We start from the raw sequence: 6,000 nt of genomic DNA, 5'->3' as shown, positions 1-6,000 counted from the left end.
CTTCAGCATTCGACGCGAAACAATATCCACATTTACATGTTCCCCCTCAAGATTGTTAAGCAATACCGATATCCGGCACGGTAGCCTGTCCTTTCCATGACTGGTTCGTGAAAAAGGAACGGCCCAAGTTTCTCGCTCTTGAATGGAATATTTGAGGTGATGTGGTTTGCTGAGATTACAGAGATGAATAAATTCAGTGTGGCCTCGTTTTACACTTTCTTTGTATTTTCATTGCAAGGTTAAACTCGTAATGGTAATCAAATGGGAGAACATTAAACTGAGAAAATAATGTACTTGTGTGGCTGTCATAAGGAGCACACGCGACATGGCACTATGCTTTTTTTTTGTAGGAGAAATAACGTCTGAATGTTTTTCTGTGATGTTGTTCCCCATACTAAATTACAATAATTAGCATGAGAAATAAATATTGTATTATACAGCAATAGCCGTATCTTTGATGGCAGAACATCTCGAAGCCGACAGAGCGCGCCGCATGCCTTCGCCATACTTCTTGCAACGCATTCGATGTGTTTGTCCCATAATAAGTGTTGATCAAAGATCACTCCAAGTGTTTTCACGTCAGCCGAGACCTCGATTCGTTCTGATCGATAGAATATGTTTAGATTACGATTTACATGTTTTTGGATAGGTGCAAAAAGAACCGCTTTTGTTTTTTTTTTTCGAATTAATCTGTAAGGAATTTGCTTTACTCCACAAATACAGCGTAGCAAGGACGGTGTTAGCCTCTTGTGATAAATGATCAGCACTACTTGACTGGAAGAAAAGACTGGTGTCATCTGCGTATATTATGTAGCGTGGTAAGTTACTAATGTTTGCTAAGTCATTTATATAGATGTTGAACAGTATAGGTCCCAATATGCTTCCTTAGGGAACACTGGCTTCCAAATTCAGGGGGTCTGAGTATTCTCCTGAGATGCAAACGCATTGTTTCCTGTGCATTAGGTAGGACCTTAGAAGGTCCAGGGGTAATCCACAGAATCCATAATGGTCAAGTTTTTTTAGTAAAGAAATATGGTTGATCCTGTCAAAGGCTTTGGAAAAACCAATAAATACGCCTAATGTTAATTTTTTTTCTTCAAAGTCATTCAGTATTAAGTCCTTCTGTGTTAATAGAGCTAATTCAGTCGATCGGCCCTTACGAAACCCGAATTGATACGGAGATAATAGCTGATACTTTTCACAAAACGACACAACCCTTTTACAAATAATCTTCTCCAAGCCTTTTGAAATGACGGGGAGCACTGACACTGGCCGATAATTTGACATGTCATTTCGGTCGCCTGATTTGAACAGAGCAGTTACCTTTGCCTGTTGCATTTTTGCCGGGAAAACACCAGTAGACAAGCAAATATTGAATACGTGGGTGAAAGCTTGCACTAGGAAGTCTATTGCGAATTTGATGGGCTTAATCTGGAGACCATCAATGTCCCGTGCCTTACTGTTCTTTAAAGATATGAAAGCAGAGTAAACCTCGTCAGGTGTCGTAGGCTCATAAAACGCTGTGTTTACACTGGGCTCTCCCATAAAATTGAGAGCGTCCATACTGTGAGCACTAATTACTAAACTTGTAAAGTGTTCACTGAAGCGATTTGCTAATTCTACACCCTTTAGCTGCTTCCCATTCTGTGTAACCTGAAGCTCTTCATTACTTTTATCGCGATTTAGGAGTTTATTAAGTGCACGCCAAACTAGATCGCCTTTGGAATCTGTATCACTAAACAGTTTTTCCATATACGTCTTTTTTGTATCTCGGAGAAACTTAGTTACAAAATTACGATATTTTTTAAAAGCAGAAAGATCATCCGGGCTTCTTGAGTGCACAAAGTGACTGTATAATTCGTTTTTCTTACGAATTAACTTTAGACATTCATTTGTTAACCAGGGCTTGCGTAGTTTTCTTGATGTCTTTACCCTTTTTAGTTGAAAGCAACTAGTGTAGGTATTATTTATTATGCGCATGAGAGTATCGTAAGCAGTGTTAGCATCCCTACATTTAAATACGGGTGCCCAGTCGACATCTTGAAGTTTATTTCGAAAGTCATTCATTGTTCTTGGATTTATTTCTTGTATTACGAAAGATTTACATACGCGTCGTCTAGCTATGAGTGTGTTGTTTTGTTTAGAAAACATGTATATCGGCAAATGATCACCTACATCGGCAATAATGGTACCAGCGTTGATATCCTGCATTGGGCTGCTCGTAATAAATAAGTCGATAAGGGATTCAGTAAGGCATGCGATACGAGTGGGTGCTTCTATTACGTTCACACAACCAAATGAGTCAAGGAGTAATGTCAGATTCCGGGTAATTGAATTCGATTGCAGTATGTTTATATTGCAGTCACCGCCTATGTTTATCCACAATCTATTTTGGTATGCATGACATAGTAATTGTTCTAAGAAGGCGAAAAAACGTTCACTATTTCCATCAGGTGGTCGATACAAAACAGCGAAAACATAGCATCCGCATTGTACTGTAAGCGCTTCGTAGTCGGGTGTTGTTTTGCAGAGATTTGCAATCAAGTGACATGAAAGCCTTTCTGACACCATCTGCATGACACCTCGACCACGACGGTTTGGTCTATTTAGAAAGAAGTTCTGATGTCCAGGCAAGGAAATAACATCATCTTCTGAATTGTACCATGTCTCACTTATCATTATAATATCAAACTTATTCAAACTTATTATAATATCAAACTTATTCAGGAAGCAGCAAAATGCGAGTGACAAGTGGTTTACCAGGAAAGGGGCTAAGGAGGCGTGCGGCGTACGGGTCTGCGAAACGGTGCCGAAGGCGTCAGGCACCGGCCGGCAGCTTGAAAGGGAGAGCAGAGGGTTAGAAGGGGCCATGATCAGGGGGTGGGGAGTGTGCTCTGCAGAGGGTGGGGAGTGTGCACCGGGCACGAGAGTGCTCTTTCCAAAGACTAGCAGTGGACGGGATCCGGGTACAAAACCGAGGGAGCAGAAAAGAAAAGGAAAGCGGACAAAGAAAGCGAGAACCCAGGACAGAAGTTAGCGATGTCCATAACATTGGATATGGGAGGAATCTGTCCATATATATATGAAATCTTGATTGTGGAAAACCGGGGGGGGGGGCGACCCCCCCCCCCCTCTCCAATGGGTACGTGCCTCGTAGAAGGGTTGTACCTATAGACCTTATGCAAAATCTGCTGCCATCTAGCGGCCGCCGTGCGCATTTCTGCCATGTTGAAGGCTCCCCGCGCCCCGCATGTACACACATGGAGCGTACGTATCGACATGCGGCGGCTGATAGGAACGGCAATGCCGACATATTTTTGTGTGGCCGTGTTGCTCAGATTGAGTAAACCGGGATACTGAAAAAAGGTTTGCAGGAAACTAACCTCCATGTTATTAGATTGCCTTTCGGCCGATGAGAAGAGGCAGATCGTTCCGTCGCTCCGGCTATTGCTTACGACTAACGCCGTGTTTACCCTCACCGTTCTTAATAGATGCGGTATGTGACAGCATCGGCACCCATCACAGAACACTTTCTTGTCATGCCGTAACAAGTCACTTTTCGCCCCGTGTGCCTGCAGGCACAGAAAAAGCGGCTACGCGTACGAGCTTCAAAGCTGCATCGCGGATACTCGCGCATGCCTGCGTTGCTGTTGACAACATGACTTTGTTTATTACACTGCAATGACAATTACATGCTGGACAGGTAGCTCGTGCGCGTCATCGATTCTCAGCGAACGGACCGATTGGGCTGGAGCGTGTTGTTTGCAGTTCGAGATGGCGCTTGTTGGGCTGCTTTGCGCTCGTACTCCTTCACTGTGGCTATTTTTCAAGCATTTCATGCACTGTCAGTGCTACATTTAGAAGGGCGGCCCAGATTTCCTGACCGCAGCCCCCCTCCCCCCTTAATTTTTTTTATTTATACCGCAAGAACAGCACTTAGGTTCTCTCAAAAGCTGATCCCCCTTCGGAAAAATCCTGTATTCATCCCTGTATCCTTCAATTGTCTGACACTTTTCGTATACAACTGAGAAAAAATGCTGTTGCGGCAAATACATATGTTACATTCGATCGTGGGTGCGCTACCGCTGGTTACGTGCTGAAGTAGTTTCGCAAGCGTTCAGTCGGCGACACAAAACTGCCTTGCTGCAACGGGTTGAAATTGTAAGGCGCCAGTAGGCCGCGCAAACGACGATGGGAACGCGAATACTATTGGCGCATCGTGATATTTTCGAGCACATGTCGGAAGGATACTGCATATAATACCAACTAATCGGCACCTACTTCTTAACACCTACTTCTAACTAACACCTTTCATGTTTACTATGCATGTTCGTGAGATGGGTGATTTTTTTTACATTTTGATTGTTGAGTAATTCTATACATAACATACGGCGGTCGAATATGTTTTATTTCAAAAAGAAAAAGGAAGACAACGTTTTATTTAAAATTGCATTCACCAGATCGACGTAGGCTGTCCCTCATGAAATACGCTTGAAAATGGGTCAACAGCACTTTCTTACCGTCATCGCTGTGCCTAGCCGTGTCGCGCGCTAAAGCCTCTTTTCAACCACCCTACACTACATGTATTCAGATAGCTAACAAAGCTTCATTCGCTACACTGAAGACAGGCAGACAAAATTTATAGCCTAGCGCAAAGCTTCATTCACAACGACGAGAGGCTTACATGTGACTCGAAGACGAACTTGTGCCTTCTGGTTGTGAGGCAGTTCTTTACACGTGATAACTGTCAACGTAATAACTAGGAAATGCCGGTAGCGTGTACTGGCCCTTACACACTCATCTGGCGTTTTTATGCCCCGATTGCCTGCTATGAAAGCAGATACAAGCAAGAAGTTATAGCGGCAACAGCAACACGATTCGGACACAAGCCTCCAACATGGCGCCGAATCAGCATGCTTCGTCAAACGTCCGACAGATGGCAGCGATTTTGACACGCAGTAAGAGACGGTTAGAGTATTGGTGGCAGAAAAGTGGAGATAAAGTACAAAAATAAATAATTGGGGGAAAAAAGGTTATTCTGCCTTAAGAGGCAGAGAGATGGAATGTGAATTTATATTTTTTTGTTATAATAACATAGATTTAATCAATGTAGATAAGGCATTAGGACAACATGAAACAAGGAAGTTTTTTTCTTTTTTTTCTTTTTTATCCTTCGAGCCTGGTGGCAGACATGTCACCGCCCCGTTATAAAGGGAACGCTCATAGCATCCATCCATCCATCCAGTGGAGAAAAAGAACTAGGAGGCTCACCAGTAAATATACGGCTGGCAGTGCGGGCGATATGGCAACAAGGAGCATTAAGCGGAAGGTCAGAGAGGCGGAGAGGACTTATTGGATGACAGCGATGGAAAAGAAGCCGGCTCTGAGTAACTACCGAAAAGGAAAAAACGAAATAAGGAGGGAAAGGTTTTATGATAATTCAAGGGGAAGCGCTTTACTGTTTGAAGCAAGGTCGGGCTGCCTTAGAACGCGTAGTTATAAAGCGAGATTCAGTAACGAAGAAGAACATTGTACATGCTGCGGGGGAACTAAGGAAACGATGGAACATGTACTGATTGAATGTGGCGATATTCACCCAGGTATACGTGTGGGCACGAGTCTACATGAAGCCTTGGGTTTTAGGGACAACAGTGGAAAGCTGAACACGTCCGCGATAGAAATAAGTAAGAGACGGTTAGAGTATTGGTGGCAGAAAAGTAGAGATAAAGTACAAAAATAAATAATGGGGGAAAATAAGGTCATTCTGCCTTAAGAGGCAGAGAGATGGACCGTGAATTTATATTTTTTGGTATAATAACATAGATTTAATCAATGTAGATAAGGCATTAGGACAACATGAAACAAGGAAGCTTTTTTTCTTCTTTATCTTTTTTTTCGCCTTCGAGCCTGGTGGCAGACATGTCACCGCCCCGTTATAAAGGGGACGCTCATAGCATCCATCCGTCTATAGTAGAAGTGTTTATGTCCGCGAGCGGCCGA

The sequence above is a fragment of the Rhipicephalus sanguineus genome, chromosome 7 (assembly GCF_013339695.2).
Source record: "Rhipicephalus sanguineus isolate Rsan-2018 chromosome 7, BIME_Rsan_1.4, whole genome shotgun sequence".
In the NCBI taxonomy this organism is placed as follows: Eukaryota; Metazoa; Arthropoda; class Arachnida; order Ixodida; family Ixodidae; genus Rhipicephalus; species Rhipicephalus sanguineus.
This window is presented reverse-complemented; position numbering follows the sequence as displayed.